Genomic DNA, 14735 nt, shown 5'->3' on the forward strand with positions numbered 1-14735 from the left:
AGCGCTGGGGAGGTTACAAGGTGATCAGGTTGCCCCACAGGGGGCTCACAGTCTTAATCCCCATTTTACATATGAGGGACCTGAGGCCCAGAGAAGTTAAGTGACTTGCTCAAAGTCACACAGCTGACAATTGGTGGAGCCAGGATTTGAACCCATGACCTCTGACTCCAAACCCGTGCTCTTTCCACTGAGCCATGCTGCTTCTCAGGGAATGTCTCTGTTATAGTGTTCTATTGTCATCTCCCAAGTTCTTAGTTCCATGTTCTGCACATGGTAACTGCTCAATAAATACAATTAAGTGACTAAAACCTTCCTGACTGGAAGATTGACACAATCAACTAAGTATGTCACCTGCATGATTTTCTTTTTTTATTTTTATGGTATTTGTGGAGCACTTACTGTGTGACAGGCACTGTCCTAAGTGCTGGGGCTGATACAAAGTAATCAGGTTGGACACAATTCATGTCCCACATGGGGCTCTCGGTCTTAATCCCCATTTTACAGGTGAGGGAACTGAGGCACAGAGAGGTGAAATGATTTGTCCAAGGTGACACAGCATACAAGTGGCGGAGGTGGGATTAGAACCTAGATCCTTCTGGCTCCTGGGCTGGGGCCCTATCCACTAGACAACACTACTTTTCTCTCGCTGAAAACATCCATACTGCTCTTGCTGTTTGGACTGAAAAATCAACTTTATTTACTTCATAAAGGCTGACTAGCACAGGGAAATTGAAGGACGGTGGGTTCTGTCGACAAAGCCTTCCTGACTGGAAGATTGACACCTCACCTAAATGTGTCACATGCATGTTTTTGGGTTTTTTATGGTATTTAAGTGCTTACTATGTGGCAGGCATTAGAATGCTCTGCATACAGTAGATTAGAAGCCCCTTGAGGGAGGGGTTGTGTCCTGCTAACTCTGTTATCCTCTCCCAAGTGCTCAGTACAGTGCTCTGCACACAGTACTCTGGCAGCTCCTTGACAGCAGAGCTGGTGTCCCCGACTCCATTGTCCTCTCCCAAGTGCTTAGAACAGTGCTCTGCACACAGTAAATGCTCAATAAGTACAACTGATTGGCTATAGGCAGGGAACGTGTCTATCCACTCTGTTATATTGTACTCTTTCAAGTGTTTAGTACAGTGCTCTTCACACAGCAAAGGATCAATAAATGCTATTGGTTGATTTACAAGATACAGGTCAGAGACCTAGAATGAGCCCTTCTGTGTCAACTCTGATGTATAATTATAATATTTTAGATATTTACTAAGCACTTTTTTAGCGCCAAGCACTGTACTAAGCACTTGGGAGAGGACAATACAAAAGAGTTGTCAGACACTTTCCCTGCCCACAAGCAATGTCACTGTGAGCAGGGGACGTGTCCACCAATTCTGCTACGTTATCCTCTCCCAAGCGCTCAGTACAGGGCTCTGCACACAGTAAACGCTCAGTAAGCACGACCATCGATCAGTCCGATCGATCGAATAGTATTTATTGAGCGTTCATTTTGTGCAGAGCAATTTACAAAGCGCAAGGAAGACTGAGAGTTTGAAGACATCAAATCTTAGCTCGCCTTCTGCCAGAATTACCCTGGCCCAAGAAACTAAGCCATCTCTCGACTCTCTTCTTGTGTGGCATTTTCAGAGAGAGACCTTTGACCCTGAGCAGCAGGGGGAAACCCCTCCCTCCTCCCCCCCAACCAACTGTGGGAGGAAACAGTAGCATTTTGCTGGAGATCCCAGATCCCCCCACGTCTGCCCCCTTTCCCATGTGCTGCCCAGACTCTGCAAGCTCTTTAAATTCTTCACGACAGTGTGTGTGTTTGAAAACACGATGACACAGGGACAGAGGCGTGTGCAGGTCGACGGAGGTCAACGGAGGATACAAACTTCAAAGCCCAGAAGGTCACGGTAGATTTTTCCCTCCTCAAAGAGTTGGGAAATCTGCCCAAGAATACTGGTGCTTCTGGTAAGATCAGTGATCTGTGTGAAGCACTTACTATGTGCTAAGAGCTGCTGCAGGAGAGCATCGCAGCAAAGGGCCCCTGGAAGAGACAAGGAGGGCTCACAAACTAAGAGGGGGTGAATGAGTTGGAAGTAAATAAATAAACAAGGCCTCCTTGAAGTCAAAGCTGACTCACCTGTTTATTTACTTTGGAATTCCTCTCCTGGTTTATTTATGGGAAAGCAAGGTAGGATGAGAAGCAGTATGGCCTAGTGGAAAGAGCCCAGGCTTGGGAAGATGAAGTCCTGGTTTCTAATCCCTGCTCCACCACCTGTCTTTTGGGTGACCTCGAGCAAGTCGTTTTACTTCTCTGTCCTCCTGCATAAAGTGGTAATTCACTTACCTGTTCTTCTCCTACTTAGATTGGGAGGTCCTTGTGGACAAGGACTGTTTCTGAGCTGCATATCCTGTATTTTACAAAGTGTTTGGCACATATTTATTCATGCATTTAATCGTACTTATTGAGTGCTTACTGTGTGCAGAGCACTGTACTAAGCGCTTGGGAGAGTATAACAATAAGCAGACACATTCTTTACTCAGTGAGCTGACAGTCTAGAGGGGGAGAGAGGCATTAATATGAACAAATAAATTGCGGATATGGACATAGTGAGCGCTTAACAAATACCCTGATTATTTGCCTTTTCATTGGTGGATCCTGGCTATCCATCAGTGCCAATTTCCTCCCTTTCCCTCCTTCTCCTTTCTCCTGACCCTTGCCCCCTTAGCTCATGCCTTCCCTTCCCCGTGGAACTCTTCAATTGGTCAATCGGTGGCATTTTTTTTCAGCACTCACTGTGTGCAAAGCACTGTACTAAATGCTTGGAAGAGCACAGTTCAACAGAGGTGGTAGACACATCAGTGTGGCTTAGTGGAAGGAGCACGGGCATGGGAGTCTGAGGACGTGCATTCTGATCCCTGCTCTGCCACTTGTCTGCTGTGTGACCTTCGGCGAGCCACTTAACTTCTCTGTGCCTCTGTTACTTCAACTGGAAAATGGGGATTAAGACTTGTGAGCCCCATGTGGGGCAATCTGATTACCTTGTATCTACCCCAGTGCTTAGAACAGTGCTTGGCAAGTAGTAAGCACTGATCAAATATGATGATGATTATTATTATTACTGTTATTATTCCCTGTCCACAAGGAGCTTCCAGTCTTTACATTCAGCGGGCCATAGCTCTCCCCATCTTCAGAGCCCTTCTGTGATCCCACCTCCTTTAGGAAGCCTTCCTTGATTCACCTCTCATCTCCCCACCCCATTTCCCCCAACTACTGCATCTCCCACCCATTTGCCTCACTCGCCCACCTCAGTCGATCAGGGGTGTTTCTCGGTTGCTTTCTGTGTGCATAACACAGCACTTGGGAGAGGGCAGTACAACAGAGTTGGTAGAAACATTTCCTGCCCACAACAAGCTAATGGTAAAGCGGGGGAGATGGGCGTTAATAGATATAATTTATAGGTATGTACATCAGTGTATCCGTTCTCCACTGGCAGGATTTAGGTAGATCGGTTAGTTAGAAGCAGCATGGCTTAATGGATAGAACTTGGGCCTGGGAGTCAGAAGGTCATGGGTTCTAATCCCGACTCCTCCATATGTCTGCTGCGTGACTTTGGGCAAGTCACTTCACTGCTCTGGATCTCAGTTACCTCATCTGCAAAATGGGGATTGAGACTGTGAGCCCCACGTGGGACAGGGACTGTTTCCCACCCGTGTGGCTTGTATCCATCCCAGGACTAATAACAGTGCCTGACACATAGTATGTGCTTAACAAATACCATTATTATTATTGTTATTGTTATTATTAATAAACTCCATTACTATCCATATCAGTCCACAAAAGTATTTATTGAACGCTTACTGTGTGCAGAGCACTTGGAGGAGGACAATACAGCAGAATTAGCAGACACATTCCCTGTGCATAACAAGCCCTATTTGTGATTTATCTTAGGGTCTGTCTCCCTCATTGGACTGTAAGCTCCTTGAGGGCAGGGACCAGGACTTCTATATCTATGGATCAAGACTACTAACCCCAATTACAAGTCTCTCAAAACATTAGCTCTCTGACATGCTCAGAATGAACAGGGAAGAAGCGTGACCTATTGATTGGGCTTGGGAGTCAGGGGGACCTGGGTTCTGCTCCCAACTCTGCCTCTTGTGTGCCTCATGACCTTGGAAAAGTCACTTCCCTTCTCTGGGCCGCAGTTCCCTCATCTGGAAAATGGGGGTGAAGATTGGGAGCCCCATGTGGGACAACCTGATTGCCTTGTATCTACCCCATTTTCTGCCACATGGATCTTTATTCCCCATTTTAACAATAATAATAATAGTTGTATCTGTTAAGCACTTACTAGGTGACAGGCACTGTACTAAATCCTGGGGTGGTTACAAGCAAATCGGGTTGGACACAGTCCCTGTCCCACATGGGGCTCACGGTCTCAATCCCTGTTGTACAGATGAGGTAACTGAGGCACAGAGAAGTGAAGTGACTTGCCCAGGGTCACACAGCAGAGAAGTGGCAGAGCCAGGATGAAAACCCAGGTCCTCTGGCTCCCAGGTTCTTTCCACTAGGCCACCCTGCTCTCTCAGTCTGCACACTTGGCCGCATTGGAATCGATGTGGAGGGTGAGCGGAAATCCACCCCACCTTTAGCGCCTCCCCCCAAAACATCTATTACTGGAAGAACACAGGGCTCCTCTTGAAGCTGGCCTAAACATTTCAGAAAGCACTTGAAAAGCAATCACTATTTGCTCAGTATATTTTCATTCCTGGCAATACTTTATGACACGATACCCGGGGGAGGAGGGCTTCCAGGGAGAAAACTGTCAGCTCGAGTAATTTCCCATTTTTCCTCGAGTTTGAAGATGGAGGCTTTGCATTTCTTGCTGCCGAACTGTGATTTTTCCTAATTGTTAACATGCTGCAGTAGCTAAGGAGACCTTCCAGGAGAAAAGCCCACCATACCTGACGTGAGGGGAATCCGAGGGAGAAGACTGAAATAACGAAATAAGACCAGACTGGAGAAACGTGGGGGGATGAATTTAAATCTTCAACTCCCCGAAGAGTCCGGATTGGAACTTTCTTCTGAGCCTTAGCAAATGCCTACTTATTTATATTTGTTTTCCATTCTCTTGTCTTAAGCTCATCGGTTTAGGATGCCGTTGGATATTCTATGAGAAAACCAGTCCCCTCAGAGGCTTATAGAAAAGGAGAATTTAGCCCTTAGTGAAGACAGGCAAAGGAACAAAGGCTCTTATTCTATAATAACCGTGTAATTTTTCGATGAAGAATTTTTTTAGGCTTCATATATGAAAGCTCTTCCAATCTGCTACGTATTCTCTCTGTCTCAGGAGATTAATAAACCTTCCCCCGATTATGGAAACATAATGTGGTACAAAAGGGATCCAAGTGAGTTAATCCTGGAATATTAAATTGCATTTAGAGCCTCTTAGACTACAAAAATCCAAGTTTCCAGAATAAGCTTCTTTTTCTTTTTTTTTTCCTTCGAATGACCTCAACTTCTTTTGTTAACATTTGTAAATGGGCAAGTTGGAAAGAGTGTCAACATAAGACTAATTTTCCCTCTATATAAACAGGCAATAAATCAGTCCTAGCAATTATTTTAAATCATTTATAGATGTGCATCAAAGAACAGAGAGAAGTTTTGCTAGCTACCAAAAACTATAAAGTGGAAAAAAGGCCACCACACTGAAGCGTGGGGAGAATTAGAAGCCAACTCTGAATGGAGATGACATTTCTAGCTGTCTTCGCCATTGAAATTGAAGCTTCAACAGGGCAGGGAATTCATTCATTCATTGTCGTATTTATTGAGCACTTACTGTTTGCAGAGCACTGTACTAAGCGCTTGGGAAAGTAATGTGCTTAGTGTTTAGTAAACTGGCATTCAGTAGGTGCTCAATAAATAGCAGTGCAGCTACTACTATAACCATTCATTCAATCATTCGTATTTATTGAGCAATTACTGTGTGCAGAGCACTGTACTAAGCGCTTGGGAAGTCGGCAACATACAGGGACGGTCCCTACCCAACAACGGGCTCACAGTCTAGAAGGGGGAGACAGACAACAAAACAAAGCATGTAGACAGGTGTCAAAGCTATATGCACACCATTAACAAAATAAATAGAAGAGTAAATATGTACAAGTAAAATAAATAGAGTAATCTGTACAAACATACAGGTGCTGTGGGGAGGGGAAGGAGGTAGGGTGGGGGGGTGGGGAGGAGGAGAGGAAAAAGGAGAAGGCCTCACTACTGCTACAATTATTCATTCAATCATATTTATTGAGCGCTTACTGTGTGCAAAACACTGTACGAAGCTCTTGAAAAGTACAAGTTGGCAACATATTGAGACGGTCCCTACCCAACAGTGGGCTCACAATCACACTACAATTTCCACTACTATTATCATTGAGATGACTGCTACAACTTCTATTAATCAATCAGATTTATTGAGCATTTAATGTGTGCCAAGCACTGTACTAAGCACTTGAGAGAGTACAACACAATATAACAGATACATTCCCTGCCCACAATGAGCTTAAAGGCTAGAAGGGGAGGCGGACATTAATATAAGTAAATAAATGACAGATACATACATAAGTGGTGTGGGGCTGGGATGGGGGAAGAGAAAAGGGAGCAAGTCAGGGTGATGCAGAAGAGAGTGGGAGAAGAGGAAAGGCTTAGTCTGGGAAGGCCTCTTGGAGGGGATGGGCCTTCAGTAAGGGTTGAAGGTGGAGAGAGTGATCCTCTGTCAGGTGGGAAGGGGGAGGGCATTCCAGGCCAGAGGCAGGATGTGAGCCAGAGGACGGCGGCGAGATAGACGAGATGGAAGGACAGGGAGTAGGTTGGCATTAGAGGAGCAGAGTGGGTGGGCTCGCCTGGAGTAGGAGAGCAGCAAGGTGAGGTAAGAGGGGGCGAGGGGATGGAGGCCTTTAAAGCCCATGGTGATGAGTTTCTGTCTGTTGCGGAAGTGGATGGGCAACCACAGGAGATTCTTGAGGAGCGGGGAAACGTGGACAGAGTGTTTTTGTGGAAAAATAATACGGGCAGCAGATTAACTTCTCTGTTCCTCAGTCACCTCATCTGTAAAATGGGGATTAAGACTTTGAGCCCTTCCCCACAGCACCTGTATATATGTCTGTACATATTTATTACCCTATTTATTTTACTTGTACATGTCTATTCTATTTATTTTATTTTGTTAGTATGTTTGGTTTTGTTCTCTGTCTCCCCCTTTTAAACTGTGAGCCCACTGTTGGGTAGGGACTGTCTCTATATGTTGCCAACTTGTACTTCCCAAGCACTTAGTACAGTGCTCTGCACACAGTAAGCGCTCAATAAATACGATTGATGATGATGATGAGCCCCCCGGGGGACAATCTGATCACCTTGTAACCTTCCCAGCGCTTAGAACAGTGCTTTGCACATAGTAAGTGCTTATTATTATTAGGTATGGACTGGAGTGGGGAGAGGCAGGAGGCTTGGGAGGTCAGTGAGGAGGCTGATTCATTCAGTGGTATTTATTGAGCACTTACAGTGTGCAGAGCACTCTACTAAGCGCTTAAAATAAAATAATCAAGGCAGGATAGGAGAACTGCTCGGATTAATGTGGTAGCAGTTTGGATCAAAAGGAAAGGGTGGATTTTAGTGATGTTATTCATACTACTATTACTGCTACAACTTCTACTACTACAACTTCTACTATTGCTACCAGTGTTTCAACTACTCCGACTCCTAGCAGGAATATCTATTTCATAATCCAACTACAACTACTACTTTTCTGCCACTACTACTGAGAAGCAGCGTGGCTCAGTGGAAAGAGCCCGGGCTTTGGAGTCAGAGGTCATGGGTTCAAATCCCAGATCTGCCCATTGTCAGCTGTGTGACTTTGGGCAAGTCACTTCACTTCTCTGGGCCTCAGTGACCTCATCTGTAAAATGGGGATGAAGACTGTGGCCCCACGTGGGACAACCTTGATTACCTTGTATCCCCCCCCCACCCCAGCGCTTAGAACAGTGCTTGGCACAAAGTAAGCACTTAACAAATACCAACATTATTATTGTATTATTAATACTATTAAAACTACTTCTGCTACTTCTACCACCACTGCTTTGGCAACTACTACTCTTACAACTAACTCAAATACTACTAGTGCAACAGCTGTCTGTCAGATTCTTCTGGAGCTAAGAAGGGTTGTATGCTTGCTGGGTGGCAAGGAACGTGTCAACCAACTCTGTTGTACTCTCCTCTCCCGAGTGCTCAGTACAGTGTCCTGCACACAGGAAGCGCTCAATAAATATGACCGGTTGATTGACTTTTCACTCTGAATTCTAGGATGAGGTTAGGGTGGAATTTTAGGGGTGGAGAATTTGCGGGGGAGGGTCATTCATTCATTCAGTAGGATTTCATGAGCGCTTACTGTGTGCAGAGTACTGTACTGAGCACTTGGGAAGTACAAATCGGCAACATATAGAGATGATGGTGATGATGATGATGGTATTTGTTAAGTGCTTACTATGTGCCAAGCACTGTTCTAAGCACTGGGGTAGATACAAGGTAATCAGGTTGTCCCACGTGGGGCTCAGAGTCTTAATTCCCATTTTACAGATGAGGGAACTGAGGCACAGAGAAGTTAAGTGACTTGCCCAAAGTCATACAGCAGGTGGGGGGGGGGGGGGGTAGGTTCTGAGGAAGTGGGGGGACAGTCTTCTACTTCAGAGACGAGTTGTCCAGCAAGTAGCTCTCAAAGAACATCTTTGAGATGTTTGAGTAATTCTCATATTAGTTTGGGAGAACTTGGAGTTGTTCCCAGAGAAACAGCATGATGTATTGGGTAGAGCACGGTCCTGGGAGTCAACAGTCTTGGGTTCTAATCCTGATTCAACCACACGACTGCTGTGTGACCTTGGGCAAGTCACTTTACTTCTCTGTGCCTCAGTTACCTCACCTGTAAAATGGGGGTTGAGACTGTGAGCCTCATGTGGGACAGGGACTGTGTCCAGCCCAATTTGTTTGCATCCACCCCAGTGCTTAATACAGTACTTGGAGCATAGTACGCCCTTAACGAATACCATAATTATTATTATTATTATCATCAATTTGAGGTTACTCTCCTAGTCACCTAATAATTTTGTAATCAAAAATAAGAACAGGAAATTGTTTAAAGTCAGACAGCTATAAAATACATGGATGAGTTACTTAATGAAATCATTTCTTGAGTGTTTTGTTATTCTGTCTGTGACCACCTTAAAATGATCAGATTACCCCATGTGGCTATTGTATCCACATTTGAATAGCTCTGGGTTTGGTAAATAGCAAAACATTCAGGGATATTTTGGGCTTAAGTTTCCATAAGAAAGAGCACAGGACTGGGTTCTAATCCTGGCTCTGCCCCCTGTCTTCTTTGTGACTCTGGGCAAGTCACTTAACTTCTCTGTGCCACAGTTTTCTCAACTGTAAAATGAGAGTTCAGTGCCTGCTTTTCCTCCTACTTAGACTGTGCGACTGATATAAATCAGAGACGGTGGCCAATCTGATAATCTTGTTTCTCCCCAGCGCTTAGTACAGTGCTTGGGACAGAGTAAGCACTTAATAAACCCTACAATTGTTATTTATTTTCCTCAAATAAACTTCAAATCTCGATCATTCATATCTGAGGTTTCTTGAAGGTATAGAAGGGTCACACCAAAATTCCCTGATGATTCTGGACTGTGCTTCACTTAAGTCTTTGAGGGCAAGAATCATGTTCAGCATTTTGGTACATATCTGTAATTTATTTATTCCTGTTAATGTCTCTCTCCCCTTCTAGGCTGTAAGCTCATTGTTGGCAGGGAATGTGCCTGTTGAGTGTCATATTAATCTCTCCCAAGCGCTTAGTACAGTGCTTTGCACACTGAGTATTTACTCAATAAATATGATTGAATGAATGAAAGTTTACTAACGCTGTTGTACTTTCCCAAGTGCTCAATAAATGATTGAGTGAATGATTGTTTATTAACTATATTGTACTTTTCTGAGTGTTTAGCACAGGGCTTTGTGCACAATAGACTGGAAGCTACTTGAGGGCTAGGATAATGTTTACTAACTCTGCTGTACTCTACTAAGTATTAAGAACAGTGCTCTGCACACAGTAGACTGTCAAGGCTTTGGAGGACAGGGATCATGCTAATTCTGTTGTATTGGACTCTCCCAAGTGCTCAGTACAGTGCTCTGCATGCAGTAAGTGCTTGACTGATTGATTGATGAGCTCCAGTCAGTCCATGCTGACTGGAGCCTGCAAACTTTGAGATCAAACGTTTGCTACTATTTGTTACCAAACTGTACTTTCCAAGCACTTAGTACAGAGCTCTATGCAAGGTAAGCACTCAGTAAATATGATTAAATGAATGAATGAATGAATGAGTCATGTCTATCTGATCCACAGTACTTTCCCAGCACGTTGGACATTATTCTTCACACCGTAAGCACTCCCAAAATACATGAATGAATGAATCATGTCTATCTGATCTATGGTACTCTTCCCAGCACTTTGGACATTATTCTTCACACCGTAAGCACTCCCAAAATACCACTGATTGATTAATTGATGAATTGCGATGTGTAATCATTGGGGTTTCCCAGCAGACTTCTCAACATTTGGAACGGCAGATTAAATGTCTAGAGCCAGAGGGAAATGCAGTGTAGCATTGTGGCTAGAGCCCAGATCTGAGTCTGAATCCTGGCTCTGCCACGTATCTACTGTGAGATCTTGGTTGAGTCTTTTCACTTCTCTGCACATCAGTTCCCTCATCTGTAAAATGGGGATGAAGACTGTGGGCCCCATGTGGGACAGGGACTCTGTCCAACCTGATTATCTTCTATCTAATCCAGCTTGATACATAGTAAGTAGTCCTAGTAGATAGAGCAGGGGCCTCGGAGTCAAAAGGACCTGGCTTCTCATCCCAGCTCCACCATGTGTCCGTTGTGCGACTTTGGGTGAGTCATTTCACTTTTCTGCCCCTCAGTTCCCTCATCTGTAAAATGGGGATGAAGACGGTGAGCCCCACATGGGACAGAGATTGGGTCCAACCTGATTTGCTTGGATCTTCTCCAATGCTTAGTACAGTGTCTGGCACGTAGGAAGGACTAAAGACATGCCATTAAAAAAATTGTGGATTGCACGTTCTCAGCTCGTAGTTTTAACCACCTTGATTGCTCCCCGTTCGCTTCCCTTAACGATTCCTGATACCCGAGTCCGCCTAGTTTCAGGTTCGCTTCCCTGGCTTCCATTTTACATTTTCCTCAACTCTTCCCCAGTGCGTTAGTCTTTTAGAACTAGGATGGTTTTGCCTTTGTTGTTTTCAGTGTTATTGATCTTAAAAGCCCTCTCCGTGGGTGGGTGGATAAAAATATCATATGACCACCCCCCGGCCATCCATCTAATAAGCTCAGACCTCACACCTGCTGTGTCACAAGTTCCACAGGTTTCTGACCCTAACTGCCCACCAGCTTGTAAATGAACAAGACCCTCAAAATGACGTCGACGCCATCAACAATCGGGACTTCCCCACTTCCGTTATTTACCGATCACAGTTGGCAAACTAGTCCTCTCTCCAAATGAAAAGATGGAGATGTCATCCTACTCGAGAAGCAGCGTGGTCAAGTGGATAGAGCCCAGGCCTAGGAGTCAGAAGGGCCTGGATTCTCATCTTGGCTCCACCACTTGTCTGCTGTGTGACCTTGGACAAGTCACGTCGCTCCTCTGGGCCTCAGATTCCTCCTCTGTAAAATGGGGATTAGGACTGTGATCCCCATGTGGGACCAGGACTGTGTCTAACCTGATTATCTTGGCTATACCCCAGTTATTATTCATTCATTCATTCATTCAGTCAGTCGTATTGCTTGAGCACTTACTGTGTGCAGAGCACTGTACTGAGCGCTTGGGAAGTACAAGTTGGCCACATGTAGAGACGGTCCCTACCCAACAGTGGGCTCACAGTCTAGAAGGGGGAGACAGACAACAAAACAAAACGTGGACAGGTGTCAAGTCGTCAGAACAAATCCTTCTTCCTACCTGGAGGAAGTGTCTGTTTCTGCTAAGATTGTAAGCATCTTCTGTCTCTACCACCTTCTCCCAAGTGCTCTGAACAGATGGACTGACTAGGACTTACCCGTTAATTAATTGATGAATTGTATTTTTTGAGTGCTTACTGTGTGCAGAGCACTGTACTAAGCACTTGGGAGAATACAATATAACATAGCAGAGTTGGTAGATACATTCCTTGCCCATGAGCTTACAGTCTAGAAGGGGAGGCCTTCCCAGACTGAGCCCCTTCCTTCCTCTCCCCCTCGTCCCCCTCTCCATCCACCCCGTCTTACCTCTTTCCCTTCCCCACAGCACCTGTATATATGTATATATGGTTGTACATATTTATTACTCTATTTGTTTATTTTACTTGTACATATCTATCCTATTTATTTTATTTTGTTAGTATGTTTGGTTTTGTTCTCTGTCTCCCCCTTTTAGACTGTGAGCCCACTGTTGGGTAGGGACTGTCTCTATATGTTGCCAATTTGTACTTCCCAAGCGCTTAGTACAGTGCTCTGCACATAGTAAGCGCTCAATAAATACAATTGATGATGATGATGATGATGATGATTAATATCAAGCACTTGGTATTCCCCCTACCCTCAGCCCCACAGCACTTAAGGACATATCGCTTGAGAAACAGTGTGGCTCAGTGGAAAGAAGAAGGGCTTTGAAGTCAGAGGTCATGGGTATTACTACTGCTACTATTCCTGCTATAATAATAATACCAATTATGGTATTTGTTAAGTGCTTTCTATGTACCAGGCTCTGTACTAAGCTCTGGGGTGGATACAGGCTAATGGGGGTAGTCTCTGTCCCTCACGGGGCTCACAGTCTCAATTGTAGTTGAGATAACTGAGGCACAGAGAAGTGAAGTGACTTTCCCAAGGTCACACAGCAGCCTGGCTGGATGGGGATTAGAACCCATGAACATCTGATCCCCGGGCCCATGTTCTATCCACTTCACCATGCTATTTCCATGCTGCTTCCTGCTACTACCAGTATTATTATTACTCCTGCTCCAGCAACTACTACTGCTATTATTGATATTGCACTTCTACTACTATCACTACTACTGCTTTTACTAATTTCTCTACCATTATTACTACAACTACTGCTATTACTCATATCACTACTATTATTACTACTAATACTATTGCTGCTACTATTCTAACACTACTATTACTACTATTATTCAAATCACTACTGCTACTACCCCTATTGATATCACTACTATTACTAATAAAATTATTAGTAGGTCTACTGTTAAAATTACTACCGCTGCTACTGCTATTTCTACTTACCCTCAAGAGGACTTGTCATAAGGAGGCCAAAAAGACACGAATCCATGCCAAGAATTTATGAACTACTTAGCGAGCCATTCACTCGTGTTCTCCTCTACTAATTGCCAATTTGATTATTTGCAAATACCCAGTTTTTTTTCTATCCTAGAAGTGCATATGCCCCTCAGAGGAATGCAGAGGGGTGTATCTAATTAAACCACTCTCTCATAAAGGTAATATTCTCCTTCATTGCTTTTTTAACTGGAAGGCTGAATAGCGTTTTATGAGTATAATAGAACATAGAGCTTCTATTTCTCTCCTAACATGACCACTCCATGTCATTTTAAACCATTTTAAAGTTTCCTGAGCCAGAAACCATTTTGGTGAATTGCTCCTAAAACTATACATTTCCTGTGGCTTTTTTTTCCTTTTTTCTCGTGAAAATATTAGACTTGCTATGATGAGGTAATTTTTAGCTACATTCTCTGTCACTTTTCTTCCCTGATGGAATCTTGAACCTAAGTTGAATGTGCCTGAAGAACTTGTGTCTCATCCAACAGTTGATTAATGGTGCTTGGTCCTCATTTTGGAGAAAAATTGGCAAGGTGTTTTAGAATCATCTTCCATTTAAGAAGCCAAATCTATATCTGTGCACTCTCTCTTATTTTTACCAAATTGATACCTCCCCCATTCTGTTGTCGTGATTTATAGCTGGAGAATGTGTCTATTATAGTGTTGGATTGTACTCTCCCAAGTGCTTAATACAGTGCCCTGCACACAGTAAGTGCTCAATAAGTACAATGGATTGATTGAGATTCACAGCCAGATGCTTCAGAGGTTTATTGTCATCATTAACAATATCAATTATTATCCATTAATAATAACAGTGGTATGAGTTATGTACTCACTATCAATCAACTGATTAATGGTATTTATTGAGTTCCGACTACGTGCAGAGCATTGTGCTAAAACACTTTGGAAAGGACATTACAACAGAGTTAGCAGGCCCACAGTGAGCTTTGCCAAGCACTGTGCTAGGCGCTGAGGGAGAGACAATACAACCAGACCAGAAGTAATCCCTGTCCTTCATGAGGCTTTGATGGAAATACCAGCTCTCCTGATATTTCGGATGGTAGAATAGATTGGATTCAAAGTAAATGTCCAGCTGGCAGAGGGATGGGCTTAACTAATAGTTTTCCCAATGCCAGTGGAATAACTTTTTTATTATTCTTATTATTAATCAGTCATATTTATTGATCACTTGCTGTGTGCAGAGCACTGTACTAAGCACCTGAGAGAGTGGAACAGACACATTCCCTGCCCACAATGGCTTACAATCTAGAGGAGGAGGCAGACATTAATATAAATATAA

This window comes from Tachyglossus aculeatus, chromosome 6 (assembly GCF_015852505.1).
Source record: "Tachyglossus aculeatus isolate mTacAcu1 chromosome 6, mTacAcu1.pri, whole genome shotgun sequence".
Classification (NCBI taxonomy): domain Eukaryota; kingdom Metazoa; phylum Chordata; class Mammalia; order Monotremata; family Tachyglossidae; genus Tachyglossus; species Tachyglossus aculeatus.